Genomic DNA, 16,315 nt, shown 5'->3' with positions numbered 1-16,315 from the left:
CCCCCCCCCCCAAAGCTCCAGGACTCGGGCGACTGAGCCCCTCGCGGCGCCCTTCGCATCCCAGCCTATGGTTGTGGCGCCCTGAGCCCCACCCCGGGCCGGGCGGACGGAAACCGACACGGCGCCCAGGCCCCCCGCCGCGGCGTCCCCGCGGCCCCAGCCCAGGTAAGCCGGGCCCAGGTGAGTGGCCGCCGAGGTCCCTAACCCTGCAGGTGGGGAAGGAAGTCCTGGGTGAACACTGCCCCCTCCCCAGCGTCGCCATGGAGCCGAGGCTGAAGGACGTCTCTTTGTGTCTCGCTCGGAGGAGCCGCCCCCTCCTCCTCTCCCTTCCCCCACCTCACACCCTAGCCCTGGGGTTTGGGCGCTGCCCCCGGGCCCCAGGGGGGAGTAGTGGTAGAGCCCCTCGTGCCATGGAGAGGGAGGGAGGGCAGACGGTGGACAGCCTCCCCCCCACCCTTCCGAAAACTGTGAGCCAGGAGCTGTTGGGCTCTGGGTCCTTGGGGTATACACCCCCCCCCCCCCCCCACCAAGGGCAGGCTGAGTTCCCAAGTGAAGTCCCCCCTGGGAAGGGAAGATTTGGGGATGTCCACAGGTGAGGGGGCCTGTGGCTGTGGCCCTAGGGTGATGGCCGGGTTTTGGGGTGTGTGTCTTTGTCTGTGAGAGCACAGGGAAGGGGTGTGTTTGAGATAATGGGTGGGAATCCTGTATTTTCTCCGTGATTCCATTGCCCCCCCACTGCCCAGGCCACAAGGAGGGGGTCCCCCAAGTCATACTTTGTATGTTTTGCAGGAGGGGGCAAGCTCTTTCCAAAGTGAGGCAGTGGTTTCTGGGGAAGAGAGGTAGTCTGGACGGAGAAGCCATTTCAGGTCAGGGCACCTTTCTGTCCCCATGTGCCCCATGGCTGGCAAGCCCAAGACCTTCCCTTCTCCTGACCTCCGTAATTCCCAGGGCCAAACCTCAGGTTGGATCTGTGTGTCCTGGACAACCAAAGGACCATTCTAGGTCCTTGCTTTAGCTTTCCAGTCTGTACACAGCAGTCACCCAGCCCGGCCCTCAGGGAGGTCCTGCTCCCCAGGCCTCACAGCTCATGTGAAGAGGAGAGGCCCAGGGGATGTCATACCCTGAAATTCTGGATCAGAGGTCCTGAGAAAGGTCTGGACCTTGCTGAGGGAACACTCCGGGCCGCTGGGGTTCCCCCAGTCTCTTCTCTCAGCCCTGCATAGGCAAGCGGTGATGCTGGGGAAGGCAGGGCTTGGGACAGGTAGCCCCACTGGGAGTTTCTTTGTTCATTTATTTACTCAACAAACCTTTAGCTAGTGTCTGTGAGGTGCCAGGCTGTGGACGCAAGGGCTTTTTCCCCCACATCGTCCTGATTCTCTTTCCTGGTCTCTCCAGGTCAGGAGACCCTGGGCTGCTCTCAGGCCACTGGCGGTTGGGCCAGTGGAGGTAGGCCTGGTCCTACTGGTCAGGTCTAGCTGACCAGTCCTGACCCCGCACTTGCAACCCCTGTTCATCCTCCTGCTGCAGCCTTGGGGGCCCTGAGCCTGGGTGCCTGACCCCTCTCCTCCCCCATTCTCAATACCAAGTGCCCCTACCACACCGGCCGCTAGCACTGACCCAGGAGAGAGGAGGTGACCAGCAGGAGAAGAGGTTGGGGGTGCTGTGGGCCAGACCTCTGGCAGTCCCTCCTGCAAATTCAAGGACAGTCGAGGCAGGTGCCATCAGCCCAAGCTATAGGGAAGCCAGCTGCTCTGAAGACTGGGTGACCTTGGACAAGCGTGTGGCATCTCCCCGAGATAATGACAGAGAGTAAGCCACTCACTCTGCAGTGTAGAGACAGATCACAGCTGTGCCACGAGGAGCACCCAGGTGTGTCTTCTCCCTCTGTGAAGGAGTTCATTTCCAGCGGAGCCCAGGGTCTGATCATGTGACCCACAGGCAAGGTGTGGAGTGAGAGGCCGAACTGCAGAGATTGGAGTCACTGTGACTAGGGAAAACCATCAGAAGGCCGGAGGGGGACAGAGAGTAGATCGCCCCTCCTCCTTAACCTGCAGTGGCTTCCCCTGAATCTGGAATTGAGCACAAGTCCGAGCCGTTTGTGGCATCAGCTGTCACTTCCCAGTCACCATCTTCTACTTCTGGCTCCTCCCCCTGTGTCCTCTGACTCCCTCCTCTGGGACTGGTGCCTCCACTTGAGAGGCCCCACCACAGGATGGCTCAGAAGCAGCTTTCTGCCTCGACCTCCCCATTTGACCTGAACTGGCCTGACCCAGAGTGCAGAGCTGAGTTGGACTGGCTGATGGCTGGCAGCTTGGAGACTGTAGGACGCGTCCTGGGGTGCTGGGAGACGTCGTCTCCGCATCTAGACCCTGGGCCCCAGGAGATGGAGCCAGGTCTGTCTTGTCTACGCCGCAGCAGCTTTGTCCATACTAGAGACCGGCACTTGGTACGGGACCTGCGGTAAAATACAGCTTCCAGTGTTCTGGTTCTCCAAACAGTGATCCAAACAGTGTTCTTCTCGTGTTTGCATTTGTTGCCAGCGTTGGAAAACAACATACGATTTCATAGACGAGTTCTGATTTTTGGATCCTCTTGAAGAATCAGATGTGGCCTTCCCAGGCCAGAGCCAAAGAATCACCGCCTTCTTTAGGGCATCTGCCCTCCAGCTCACCGGGGGCCTCCCCTGGCCTGCTCACTCCTTTACGGGACCTGCCAGCCCCTCCTGTAGGTATCTGGGCTTTGCAAGCCCAGGGCGGAGACCAGAAAATGTTTGCCCAGAGCGAGACCTCCGTCTGTATGTGTTTTGCACCCGTGGGTGTTCCTTGCCTCCGCCATGGCCAAGTTAGGACAGCACAGAGCAGTGTCCCTCTGGGGCGAAGTGGGAAGGTGAATCCGAATCCTGAAGCCAGAGCATCCCAGCCTGGCCCCGGTTTTACTCTGGGCTCCATCCTGTGACCCCTCATTGTGCTAGAAGGAGGCAACCACCAAAAACTTGTTTTTAATTGTCCCACTTGCTCGGGAGCAAAAGTCCAAGGCCCTAGGCCCAGGCATTGCTGAGGACTCTGGGGGGAGGGCTGCTGCCTGGGCCTCAGTTTACCCATGTGTCCAGAAAGGAATTGGACTTGAGGTTCTCTCACTATAAGCTTCCTCCTTGCTCTAACTTTCTAGGACTGAGTTCAAGCTGCTCTTAAGTTTTGGTCAGGCAGGAGAGACAGGGGCCTGGACACAGAAGTCACTCAAAATTATTGACATTCCCTAAACATTCATGAAACCAACGGGTGTTGCCAAGCGGCTGGGCTGGGGGCCAGGGGCCAGCACTGGGCCCCAGCCACAGGGCATGGCCCTGGAAGGGACTGTGCCATCTTCCTGGATAAAGATCCATAGCAGCCCGAGGTCAAGGGAGATAGCAGAGCACCCTGCTGGGGGTCACAGGCTCTGGACTCCGTGGGTTTCCCACTTGGCTGCTGTGTGACCTTGAGTCTGTTACTTACCCTCCATGTGCTTCAGTTTACTTCTGTGGAAAACAAAGATAATACCTACCTCAAGGTCATCGGGGGGGGGGGTAAGTGAGCTACAGCATTACGAGGGCTTAGGAAAGGGTCTGGCATGTGAAAAGTGCTCTTTTTACAAGGGAAATTGGCAAGTGGATGACTGTGACTTGGTGGTCACGCCTCTCCGGTTTCCCCATCGCCAGTCCACAGAGCCCACACGGCTTCTGCTGTCCCCAGGAAAGGGGAAGAGAGTGTCTGAGGACCCGTACTGTGTGGTGCTTAAGAGCATGAAGCGTGACCCCATCGGGGGTGGGGGTGGGTGGGGTGGGGTTCTAGCCCGAGAAGGCCCTTCCAGAACCTTGCACTGTGGCTCTCGGGGTGGGATCTAAGGCAGCTCAGCCATCGCTCTGTAGTCGAGGCCTCCTGCCCACCTCTGCTTTCTAGGTGAGGAACCTGCTCTGTCTGCTGAGCGAGCTCCCAAGGCTTTCTGCCCCAGGCGGTTGGGCATCAGGACAGAGTCAGGACCAGCATCTCCAACAAATCCTGAGTCTTACCCAAACCACCCACTCCCTCCCCTGCTCCCTGGACCCCCTTTCTGGCCGCAGAAAGCCCAGCAGTAGCCCTGAAGGGTCCAGTCAGAGCCCCTCGCTACCTGCCACCGCTGGGCCACAGTCCAGAGAGAGAACAGGTCCGGATTCCCAACTCAGCCCCGCCTTGGGGAACCGGGGAATATCGGGGTTGGGAGGAAGCGGTGGAACGTTTTCCAATGTCAAGTGCTCTGTGCCGGACCCTGGGGCACTACCTTCTCACTTAGTGCTGAGAACAGCCCTACGTGAACCCAGAGGGAGGAGTCTCACTGCCCGCCTCTGGGAGCCACCAAAGTGGAACTGGACTGGAATTCCCGGGGTTCAAATCCGCCCTGTACCGTTCCCTGGCTATGTGACCTTGGACAAGGCAGCTGTCCTGTGCCTCAGTTTCTCCTGATGTGCTGTGGGGGTGATAATAGCTCCTTCATTCTCAAGTTATGGTGAGGACTAAAGGAGCCTGTTACAAGGAAAGCCTGTCAGCTGTGCCGCTACTTCAGTGTCTGCTCTGTCACTTCTGCCACACCCTGCGGGGTATGCAAATGAGCTGGTCCCAGAGGGAGGAAGCCACAGTGATTCCCCCACTGCACCAGCTTTCCTTCCCTGCGACTTTAGCCACAGAATGTTCCAACTGCCTCTGCTTGTTGGGATGGCCCTGAGGGACCTCGGTGGGGGCTGGACAGGACAGAGCCTCCTCATCCTCCTGGTCAGGCCCCAGAGAGGCTCTACAAATCCCCACTCCAGGGTAGGTCCCCCGAGTCTGCCCAACCGCTCCCCTCCCCCCCCCCCCACCATCATGGGATGGCTTCCCCTTCCCTAGCTAAGGCCACTGCCCTGCAGGGAGATCTTCCCCTCCTGAGAGCTCAGATATCTGCTGGCCCTGACCACCCCCCCAGCTGTCTCCAGAAGGGGCAGTGAGGCCCCCAGTTAACATATTTTAGTGGCAAAAAGCATGATCTCTAGACCCTGCTGTGTGACTTTGTGCAAGGTGCTTAACCTCTCTGGGCCACAGATCTCTCATCTACAGAAAGGGATGGTGCTTGTACCCACCTTGGAGGGTCACTGTGAGGACTAAGTGAATGAATATTTGTAAAGGGAATGGCGGTGAGTACCCCACTAAAGGTTTGGTGTTAATGTTGGTCCCCGCAAGTCCTGAGCAGAAAGGGAATGGTAGCCCCACTTTTACAGGTAAAAAAGTGGAGACTCAGAGGGGAAAGTCTTTACTCGAGCTGCCATATCCAGGATTCAGAGAACATCCTGCCCACTTCTCCACCCTTCACACACAGTTCAAAGGGCAAGGCCAGCCAGAAGTGCCCAACAGGACCTAACCTGGGCTCTGGCTGTAGTTCTGGACATGACCACCCAGCTTTCCTGCTCCCACACCTCTGCTCACATGGGACCGTGACAGGCAAGCACTGCAGCATGGAGGAATCTGCAGTGCAGCCCCCGGAACTTTTGCAGAAGCTTTTAAGTCTTCCCTCATCCCTTCCTCTTTAGCCACACGCCTGGGGCGGTGGTGGAGTTGCTACAGGGGGCTGAACTCCAAGTCTCTTAAGGGTGAGCTAGGTCAGGTTTATGCTGTCTCTTCACTTCCCAGAGCTTGGCACACATGTTGGCTTCAGGAAGGGTTTGCTCAGGCCAGGGTTTTGGAGGGCGTGTCACCAAGAGAAAGCCAGGTTCTTGCCGTGGCCTCCGAGGCCCTGCGCACTGCCACTCCCTCCTCACTTCTCCTCGCACATTCTGCCCCTTGCCCGCAGCCGCTCCTCTGCACCCACGATGGCCCCCTCCGCCACAAAAGCTCCCCCACCACCTTGGGGCCTTTCCTGACCACCACCCGTCCATGGTCTCGCCCCTCACCCCCAACATTTCCTCACCTCTCCCTGCTCTGTCTTCCCCTCTAGGACTCTGTATTTTCTGACCCACATCTCCTCGCTACCTTCATGATTGCCTCCTAACTAGGCAAGAAGCTCCTTGAGGGCAGGTCCGTTTGCTTGGTTCATGAATGGATTCCGGATCCGAGAACAGTGCTCAACAAAGATTTACTGAACGTTGTGGGGCCGGACAGATAGCGCTAAGCCGCTTAGTCATGTGACACCAAGCACGTCAGCTAATCTTTCCTTCTCTGTTTCCATTTCCTGAGCTTTAAGGGACATAATAGGAATAATAATAGGTTCTCCAAAGACACTCGTGAGGCTTAAACCAGTCTCTATATATACATAAAGGACTTAGTACTTTACATGGTTCATAAATGTTAACTATTATTAATAACCTTCTAACCTGTACCTTATTATCCCCATTTAACTGATGAGGAATGGAGGCCCAGAGAGGGTAAGTGACTTACGCAGGGCTTCGTGGCCAGAAATTACCCAGGAATGCCTGAATGTGGGCTCCAGCCTCCCGAGCTCGGCTCCAGCCTCATTCCCCACTCTAGGGGCTCAGGAAGGGGTGAGGGCTGGAGCCAGGAAGGGCTCATTTCTTCAGGGAGCCTCTGGCTCACCCAGTTGTCTCTCCAATGGTTGCCACCTGTCCACTGGTGGGTCCCCAGCCGCCACCCCTGGGCCGGTCAGCGAGTGCCAGGCCCCCTCTGTGCTCTCGGCCCGCCATTCCTGTTGATCCGCTGGGTGCGGGGCCACCCACCTCACCCAGGCAGCAAAGCCCCTGCCTCCTCCCACACCCGCAGGGGCTGCCACAGGCACTTGGCCCTCAGGCAGGTGGGGAGGGGTGAGGCCCGGGACCGCTCCTTCCCCCACAGGGTCTGGCTGGAAGGGCCAGAAGAGGCAGAGAGCCCGTTCCAGCTCCGGGCACCAGCTGCAGGCGGATAGCATCCCAGGCTATTAATAACCACCAAGGATGTGCCCCAGGGAAAGGGCAGACTGCGCCAGCTGGAGGGGAGGCCGAGGCAGAGCCTCGCAGCAAGGGGAACCCCAGGCTGCCCCTAGCGAGGAGGGCAGTGGCAAGAAGGCTGTCGCAGCTTCGGCTGCTCGATCTGGCTCCGTCTTCCCACCTGATGGTCTCCGAAGTCCCTTCTGGAAACGTGGGAGCCGGGTCAGATGGTCTCCGAAGTCCCTTCCAGCTAGCGCAGATTCGGGGGGTGAGATTCAACCGAGCCCAGACAGCCCCCATGTCCAGCGTAGAAAACCAAGCTTCAGGCAGACGGTGCTGAGTCGCAGCGAATCCACGACAGGTCGACCCATGGTCCCAGACCCCTCTGTCCGGCCAGTGCCGGTTCATGCTCACGGAGGCCCAGTGCCGGTGTCATGCTCACAGAGGCCCAGTGCCGGTTCATGCTCACGGAGGCTGACCCCGTTAGACGGACGTTGTCAGCCCCCATTCACCGACGGGCAACCTGAGGCTCAGACAAGCGGCACAGCCTGTCCAAGGTCACACAGCAAGAGGGGTGGAGCTGGGATTTGTACCAAGACAGGAAGCAAGGAAGTGATGGCAGAATACTCTTCTCCTCCTATTGAACGGGATGCGAATGTTTGCTGGAGTCTCTATTCATGTTGAAGGACCAAGGGGAGGGAGGGGCCTTACCTGGAGCCGCTTGAGGGCTCCCTGGGGCCCTGCCCCCCCCCCCCGCGATGTTGCATGTAAAAGTGTGCATGGGTGACTGGGGACTTTTCACATAGCCTTCTGTGACCCGTGAAGAGTTAAGAACCACTAAATAGTTCATTGGATAGACGGAAACTGAAGAGAAGGGGAGGCAGGGGGCTGCCAGGAGCTCCCTGGGACCAGCAACAGGGGCCAGGGCTCTGCCAAACACCTCACGGCCTTCCTGGGGCCAGAGGGCCGGGCTCTGGGTGCCCCGACTCCCCGGCAGCAGACAGGAGAACCCCCATGTGAACACATTTCTGCACTGGGGTAAACAAATGAGGGTCAGGGACCCCCTCTGGGGAAGACGGCAAGCAGCAGAGAGCCAGACTGGGACCCTCACCTTAGGGACATAAAGAGGGCTCTGCTCAAGGTGGGATGTCATGGAGCTCCCAGGGGCCCCCACCTTCCTGAGCATGGGCTGGCCCACTGTGGGGACCCAGGGCAACCAAGCTGGGCCATTCCTCCTCTGGCCTTTGGAAGGGGATCCCAGCCCTGGGCTGTGGAGCCTGGGTGGATGGGGGTGACTTCCCCTTGGCTTCGTCTGGACCATCAGCCACACCTAACTTTTACTGCCTAGACCTCAAAGGATCTTCCCTAGTGAAAAGTTTCATTCCTGCCCTGCCTTCGTCCACTGAGTCCCACTCCTCTCCCCAGAGACTGGTTCATGCATCCATTCATTCACCAAATAGTGAGGAAGTCGCTGTGATGGGCAGGCACTGTCCTAGCTGCTGGGGGATCCGCAGGAAACAAAACCAGCATCCCTGCCCTCCTAGCGCTGAAGTTCTAGTGGCGAAGAGAGAGGGTCACGGTAGATCTCACCAGGCAGTAGATTATATAATACGTTAGAAGGATACCGTTTACTCGGGGACACTAGAGCAGGATAAGGGGAGTGCGGTAGAGGAACCCTAGTTGAGAAGGTGTCGTTTGAGCAGAACTTGGAGGAAAGGAGCCATGTGGCCATCTAAGAGCAGAGAGAACAACCCCCAGGCCAGGAGCTGGCATGTTTGGGGGGACTGCGTGTCTGGAGCAGGGGAGGGAGGGCTGGACAGTTCAGAGGGGTAAACTGAGGGCTCCTGTGAGGACTTTGGAATGAAATGGGAGCTGATGGTGGGTGCTGAGCTGGGGCAGTGTGCCCCGAGTGGGCTGTGGTGGGTGGGGGGTGCTAGGTAGGAAGTTACCACTGTACCCGTGGGACCGGGAGGGCTCAGACCAGCGGGAGTGAGGGCTGAGAAGGTCCAGTACCTTTATTAATGTCTGTTGTGGATTCCGGAGCTCCTTCATGCAAATACTTGCATGGGAGAAACCTATTCTTATTCCCCTGCCCCTCCCTCCCATTTCAAAGTAGGATACTAAAGCAAGTGAGACAGAGGCTCAGAGAGGGCGAGGGAGCTGGGGGCGGCCGGGGGCAGCCGCTGTGCCCCACCGAGAAGCCACTGTCTCCTACAGGGCTGGGGGAGGGCCAGTGGCACGGCCCTCTGGGGGACACCGAACGTTCTATAGAAATTCAGAACTCATTCACTGTTTAAGCTGGCCACCCATTTCCAGAGCTGAGCATAGAGACACATCCGCATGCTACAAAATGACTTAGGTACAAGGCAGCTCTTGTTTAAAGTAGCAAAAAGTTGGACATGACCCAGTAGGGGTTTGGTTAAATAAATGGCAGTGTATGCGGCCCTACCTTTCCAGCGGCCCCAGGGAGGGGGGCCTGGGTTCCAGTTCTGCAGTGGTCCCTCTCTCGGCCCATGCCTGCCTCCCTCCTCGGGCGTCTCGAGCCTTGCACAGTTGTGCCGGCTGCCTGGGTGCTGTCCTCGCCTGTGGTGCTGAAGATGGTGCGGGCAGAGGCCAAGAGTAGAGAAGACTTGAGGAGGGAAGTTTGGGGTTCAGTCCTTGTCTCTGCCCTTTCCTGGCTGAGTGGCCTGGAGCAGGCTGCTGAACCCCTCTAGGCCTTCTCTGTTACACAGGCGTGCCGTGAAGATGACAGCCCCAATGTGAAGCATTGGCATGTCGAGAAAATGAGTGGTGACTGACACGATACCAATCTAGGAACAATGACACGGAGTGGCCGGGCTTTTGGACACTGGAGTGATCATGCCTGGGTTTGAATCCCAGCTCTGCCATTTATGGGATGATCTTGGTCAAGGGACATGACTGCTCTGGGCCTCCGTTTCCTCATCATCTGTAAGTTGGGGCAAATAACAGGCCCCATGTCACAGGGTGTTGCAAGGCTTAGATAAGTTAATTTCTCCGAGGCCCTTGGCACACCTCGGGGATCCTCAGTGTTAGCAGTTCTGTCACTTTCCTCTCTCACACACCTGTGGCCTCTCGGTCCCCACCAGTGGCACTCCCAGCCACGCCCCCCTCTGCTGTGCTGCAGCTGGGCTGTGAGAGGCAGAGCACGCCCCACTGTGCAGAGGCCCTGGCCTGCAGCCCAGCCCAGCCACTGGCTTTCTGAGGGCAAATGGTACCTCACACAAGCCCCTGGGAAATTAACTGTGTGCCTGCAGGGGCCTGTTCCAGAGAACCAAGACAGAAAAAGTTACAACTCACCAAACACGTAAAGAATTATTTACCCAGCGTTTGTCACACCCTGGCTAAGCCCTAGGACTACCAAGGTGATTAAGGCATGAGGGTTGCTTTCGAGGACCTCTTGAGTTTCTTGCTGGATTGTCAATCCCCTTCAAAGCCCGTCTGTATGTCACTTCCTCCAGGAAGCCCAACGATCCCCTCGGTCTTGCCCTCCTTGGAAATGCTGGAGCCCTGACGTGGCATTTCTGGCCTTCTGGTTATCTGAGTCCTCATTTTGTCTGCCTTCCTAGTTCGTAGGTTCGTATCTTCTACCTGATGCATTGCTCTAACCCCCTCGCCCCATGCCAGCACCCGGCACAGTGCCCAGGCCTGAACAGACATACTTCTCTGGAATCTTTAGGTTGCAAGTTACATGAACTCAACTTAGAGTGGCTTAAGCCAAAAAGGAAGACGTATCGATGCATGAAACAAATGGTCAGGAGTATAATTGCTTTCAGTCCTGCCTGGATCCAGGTGCCCAGAGTTCCCAGAAATCCCTCCACCTTACAACTCTGCTTTTCTCCTCTGAGGTTTCGCTCTCCGCCAGGCTCCCCTTGCACCGTGGCCAAGCCGGCCCCCAGCAGCTCCAGACTCTGCCCTCCAGCATTGCATCCCAGGGACTGGGAGGCATCTCTTTCCCGATGGCTGAAGCCCAAGTCCTAGTTCTAGATCCCAGGGCGTCAGCTTTGGTCACAGGTCTCTGAACCTGCTGGCCAGCCCGGCTGCATCCGGCCTGCCCCGAAGCCTGGGTGGAGACAGTTCTCCTGAGACCTGTGGCCAGAGAGAGGGGCCATTCCCTGAAGAAAGGGAAGTTCATGCTGAGCAGGAAAAAGCACCACAGGCTGAATGCCTGAGCAAGGCAAGGCGTGGGTCAGATGTGGTCTTAAGACATGGATAAGGAGGCCTTAGAGGGAGAAGCTTGGAGGCAGGAAAGGGGGCTGAGGGTATCTGAAGCCGGCTTGGCCGAGTAGGCTGGGAGCATCACGATCCAGCCCCTCACTCTCCACAGAAGCAAAGTGGAGCAGCTCCCCCCGCCCCCGTCCCCACTCAGTACCTGAAACGATGCTTTTGTTTTATGGCTGCTTTGGTGACACGGCGTTTCATAAGATGAACCCAGAGCAGTGACCCAGCAAGCACCATCATCTGTTCGATGCACTCCTTCCAGGCCAGGGCTTGGTTAGAGCTAGTCTTGGGGTTTGCCTGCGCTAAGGGCACAGCACGGGTGCGGTGACCTGAGGAAGGGGACCTGCGCATGGGGACAGAGAATCTTAGACTTCCAGAATGAGAGTAAGAAAGGCCTGGCTGATGTCACTTGGTCCAGCCTCAACCCCCCACTGCTGATTCCCCAACAGAGGGACATCTAGGTCTCTGCTTTTCTACCCCCAGCAACTGAGAACGCATTTCCTCCTTGTCATGATGCGAGAACTGTCTCATTGTGCTGCTCTCTGCTTGGGTTTACCTTTAGGAGCCTCCGAGGACACTGTGCATAAGAGCATGGGACCTGAAGCCTGACAGCCTGAGTTCAGATCCAGCCTGGTTAGCCCATCAGTTCCTCTGTACCCCTTTCTGTAAGATGGGGTCATCAGAGTAGCACCTACCGCCCGGACTTGTGCTTGTTAAATCATTTAATCCATCATGGTTAGCCCAGCACTTGGCATATGGAAACATTCAATAAGTATTTGCCAGTGTTTTTATTCTCCCATGAGACAGGATAAGAGCAGGCTCCCCATCTTTACAGACTGGTCACCCCCTCCAGGCAGTTGGACACACAGAGGTTCAAATCCTAGCTCTTTGGCCTCCTGGCTACATAATCCTTGGATTAGACTAGTGCTAGCTGCTGTAACAAAGAAACCCCTCTACTCAGGAGCCCTAACCCAACGGTCATTTCCTTCCGGGTTCCATAAGATGTAGAGTGGGCAACCTTCATCGGCAAGAGACTACCCACAGCCAGGCACCCAGGCTCCTAGCTCCTAGCTCCACTCTCTTTGTTTGTTTGTTTGTTTGTTTAAGATTTATTTATTTCTTTGAGAGAGACTAAGCAGGGGGAGTGGCAGAAAGAGGGAGAAGCAGGCTCGCGGCTGAGCAGGGAGCCAGTTTGGGGCTCAGTCCCAGGACTCTGGGATCATGATCTGAGCTGAAGGCCCAGGCTTAACTCACTGAGCCACCCTGGCGCCCCTCCACTGTCTCTTTAGGACCCAGAGGCCTCTGTATCAGGCCCGCTTGTGGGAGGAGAGAAAAGAGAGAAACCCCGCCCACTCTGAAGAGGCCCCGCCCACCAGTGACTGCCATCATTTCTGCTCCCATTCTAGGGGGAAGCTGGTCACGTGGCCACACCTGGCTGCCAGGCGGGCGTGGGGGGTGGGGAATAGACCTCGCTGCTCCTGCAACAGCTCTGCCTTATAAAAGAGGAAACACAAAGTTCTGATGGACAGTTGGCTATCTGTGCCAGAAGCATAGTAAATCGCCAACCTCCTGGGTCTCTGTGCTTCATCTATAAAGTAGAAAGCACCACTTGATCGTGGCAATGGACATTTACTAAAATCCTGGAATTGTGCCTACTATGGGTACATTTCATGGTGTGTACTAGGTTAAGCTGTTTGTTTAAAAAACGGGAGACATCTTGGCCTTCTTGGGATACTTACAAGGACTCAGCGAGTGAAATTTTGCCAGCCTGGCACTGTGTGTGTGTGTGTTATGGAAGGGAGGCACCAATGCATTGGGTGGTTATGCATATAAGAGAGACACCCTGCTCAAGCCACGTGCCAACAGGAAGTGGTAGGTGGTTGGGTCTTGCTTCTTGCTTGGGAAGCCCTCCCAGCATGTGGCAGAAGACCCAGCCCACAGGGCCACAGCCACAAGTACTGAGGGGAAGGCCAGGTGACACCCACCTCCTTCAGCAACAGAGGGGAAACCGAGGGCCTTCCTCGGGGCCAGTGAGGACACACACTCGAGGTGCAAGGCATGGGGGGGTCCCCCGGAACAACAAGGTCATCTTGAGTGTGGACCATGGACCATAGTGTCAACCACACAGGATGAGGGGGAGGGAAAGCAGTCAGGGGCCTCCACCAGCTGCTGCTGGAAAGGTCACAGTTACCCAAGTCCACAGCCACTCCTTCAAGGCGGATGAAGGTAAAATGTCTTAGATCAAGTTCCCGCTGGTACGTGCCCTCAAGCACTCGGCAAGCAACAGTGTCTTTCCTCTCTGGCCTCAAGTCCCTGCCTGGAAAGAAGTTGCTCTGTCCTCCCCGTTGTGGGGATTAAGTGAGTTAATACAACACGGGAAGGGCCTGGACAGTGCCCGACACCCAGTCGGCTCTCCGCAGGAGTTCGGTGGATGCACAGGCAGCTTCAGCTCAGGCTTTGCTCTCTCCTGAGCCTCAGTTTCCCCACTTGGATACCCAGGGATCCGGATGGGACGTTCCCCCAACATTCTGGCTTGGGAAAACTGTGGTTAAGAGCGCCAACTTTGGAACCAAAGCCTTCTGACCTTGGGCGGGCTGTATGGGGCGCTCTGCCTCCTTCTCTTTCTCCCAAAATAGGGGTCATGAGAACACCTACCCACTAAATGGTGAACACGAGCCCATCCTCAGAGCAGGGCCCTACTTCAGGGTTAGCTGCTGCTGTTGTCACAGATGGGATTCTCCCTGCCGTAAAGGTGTGGTCCCCGAGGCCCAGACAAGGGACTTGCTCAAGGTCACCACTCAAAATTGGCGCGTAGCAGGATCAAGGGCAAGCCTGCTGAGCCCCGAGGCCTGTGCTGTTTCTGTCACTCCCCACTGTGCCTCTTAAGTCACATGCGTGGTAACTGGGTCAGAGGCAGTGTGTACCTGGGCCGTGACGCAGCGGCAGGGACGGCTGTGTGGATCGGTTCCTTGTCGCCCGCTGACGCCTTGCAGAGAACAGGCCTGAACGGAGAGGATGGTTGTGAAGGAGAGAGGGTCGGTGGTGAAGACCCCCAGTGCCGGGCCCTAGGAACTGAGGGGAGGGATGAGGGCAAGTTGGGTCAGAGGTAGCCCCTTCCCCCGGAGACCTCTTGGCTTGTTGACGGGGACAGACAGGGGACAACGCTGAGATCACCCCAAGACATTTCAGCAGGAACTCTCAGAGAGAGACAGACAGACCTGTGTGAATCCTGGGGCTCAGCAAAGGCAGGAGTCGGCACCTGGGGCAGCAGGGAAGGCTTCCTGGAGGAGTGGGGCCTGGGGACCGAGATCCAGAAGATTGCGGGTGGGTCAGCGGGAGGTCAAGGCGGGCAGCAGGACTGGCAGAGGAGAGGAGAGAGCAGCAGCGCAGGGTGGTGGTCAAACCGCGGGCTGGACCTGGATCGCAGGGGGCAAATGTGGGACCCAAACCCACCCCTGACGCAGGCTGGTGCCTACACAGTGCAGCTCTGAGGCCAAAGCAGCAGCAGAGCGAGCCACGCTCTCTTGGGGTGGGGCGAGAGGTAAGAAGAGCTTCTAGAGACTTGCAGCGGCCAGGCAGTCTCCCAGAGGACGCAGAAACGACCCCAAATGACGGACAGGGCCACAGCCCGAGGTGGGAGCATCGCACACGTGTGTGTGCATGTGCGTGCACGCCCGTGGCCAGCCCCGCGCGGCGGCCCTCCGGGAGGCCACACACCACGTCCTGGAGAAGTAGGTCAGCAGAGCAGCCCAGCAGTTTCTCCCCAGTGGGCAGGCAGAAGAGTTCAAGGCCAAGAGGGTGTGGACTCCTCGGAACCCCAGAGGGAGAGGCCTGCACTCTCCCCAGAAAGGGCCATCCCTGTCCCGGTCACATCAAAGCAGATCGCCTGCATTCCCTGGCTCAGAATTCTCCCCACCCGGGGAGCGGGAAGCCTGTGGGCATTCTGCAGAGGTTGGGACGGGTGACCCCTAACAGCATGGAAAGCAAGGAAAGACCATCATGGGCAGAGGCTGCCACTTTCGCCTAGTGGATGGCCGCAGTGAGAGGGACCCAGTACTGTCCGGTTAGAGCGGGGACTGCGCTGAGCGTTGGTGACAGGTGCCGCAGCCCGGTCGGGGGTGGAGGTCAGGGCAGCAGGACCCCGCGTCTGTGGGCCTGGCACCATCCCTCCCTCTGCTGGGGGGGGCGGGGGCGGCTAGGAAATGAGCCAGTCCAGGCTACAGACCCGCCCCGCTGAGGGCATTCGCGTGGCGTTTCCGACAGACTCGTGGCATATATTCAGAACGAAAGAATTCGGAAAGGCAAGGCAGTGGCTGTGGCGGGGGAAGGTTCTGTAGAACAGGGTTTGCTCTTGAACGGAGGGGAAGGGGGCTGAGTCGGGGGGAGCAGGATCCTGAGGCAGCAGAAGGGGCAGGAGCCAAATCAGAGGCGGGGAGGAGGGTCCTCTGCTCCCCCAGCCAGCGGGAGGACGCGCAGATGGAGCTCCGTTTGCGGCTGGGTGGGAGGCCAGGAAGTTCCCTCCTGATGTTCCTCCTCTCCGCGTGGTGAAGTGGGAGGCTGGGTGGTGCCAACAGGGAAGGGGAAGGCAGAGGAGGAGAGCGGAGGGTTTGGGCCTGGAGGGGAGCCGCTGGGCCCGAGTGAGCACGCCCTGCTCACAGCCTCCTCGGGCCAGCCAGAAGGAACACAGATCCCACCACTGAGAGAGCACAGGCGCCTGGCCCTCACCGAGGGCTCACTGGGTACCGGGCACCCAGAGGTCCCCGGCCAAGTCTTTTAATAAGTCACAAGCCCATAGGGAGAAGGCACTCTTCTTTCCTTTTTATCGATGGAAAGCTAAGGCAGGGAAAGATGAAGGTGCTTGCCCAAGGCCATCCAGCCAGCAGGTGACAGAGCCGCATCCAACGCCAGGCCAGCTGGCTCAGAGTCTGCCTGCTCTCCGAGAGAGCCTGGGGCTGGCTCGCAGGGGTGGGGGCTGGGGGAGTGCTGGCTGAGTCACCTGGGATTGGAGGTAGGAGGGAGGGAGGTGAGGGCAGAGGCTTCTGGAGGATTCCTCACGGGCCTCTCCTGCCGTACACGCACAGACACGAGCGCACCTGCTCTGGAAGCCCGGCTCCCCGGCCCAACCCCCCCACCCCCACCGACAGACAAGAGATGCAGGCCCAGATGGGCACTTGCTGT

At 57.9% G+C, this 16,315-nt stretch overlaps 1 protein-coding gene across 3 annotated transcripts in view; it reads left to right on the top strand.

Moving 5' to 3' along the window:
- The window catches only part of SBK1 (SH3 domain binding kinase 1), a 45,211-nt gene that overhangs the window by 24,334 nt on the left and 4,562 nt on the right, over positions 1-16,315 (top strand). Inside the window, exon 1 of one of the 3 annotated variants that reach the window (XM_059415060.1) lies at positions 7-165. The exons of 1 other annotated variant lie outside the window; for it this stretch is intronic. The gene's annotated coding sequence lies outside the window, so the exon portion shown is untranslated. Of the gene's footprint in view, positions 1-6; positions 181-16,315 lie in introns of those variants that run through there. One more of the 3 variants, XM_059415061.1, reaches the window with a different exon arrangement.

The sequence above is a fragment of the Mustela nigripes genome, chromosome 11 (genome assembly GCF_022355385.1).
Source record: "Mustela nigripes isolate SB6536 chromosome 11, MUSNIG.SB6536, whole genome shotgun sequence".
In the NCBI taxonomy this organism is placed as follows: domain Eukaryota; kingdom Metazoa; phylum Chordata; class Mammalia; order Carnivora; family Mustelidae; genus Mustela; species Mustela nigripes.
Note: the sequence above shows the minus strand (reverse complement) of the source record. Positions and strands in the feature narration are given on the sequence as shown.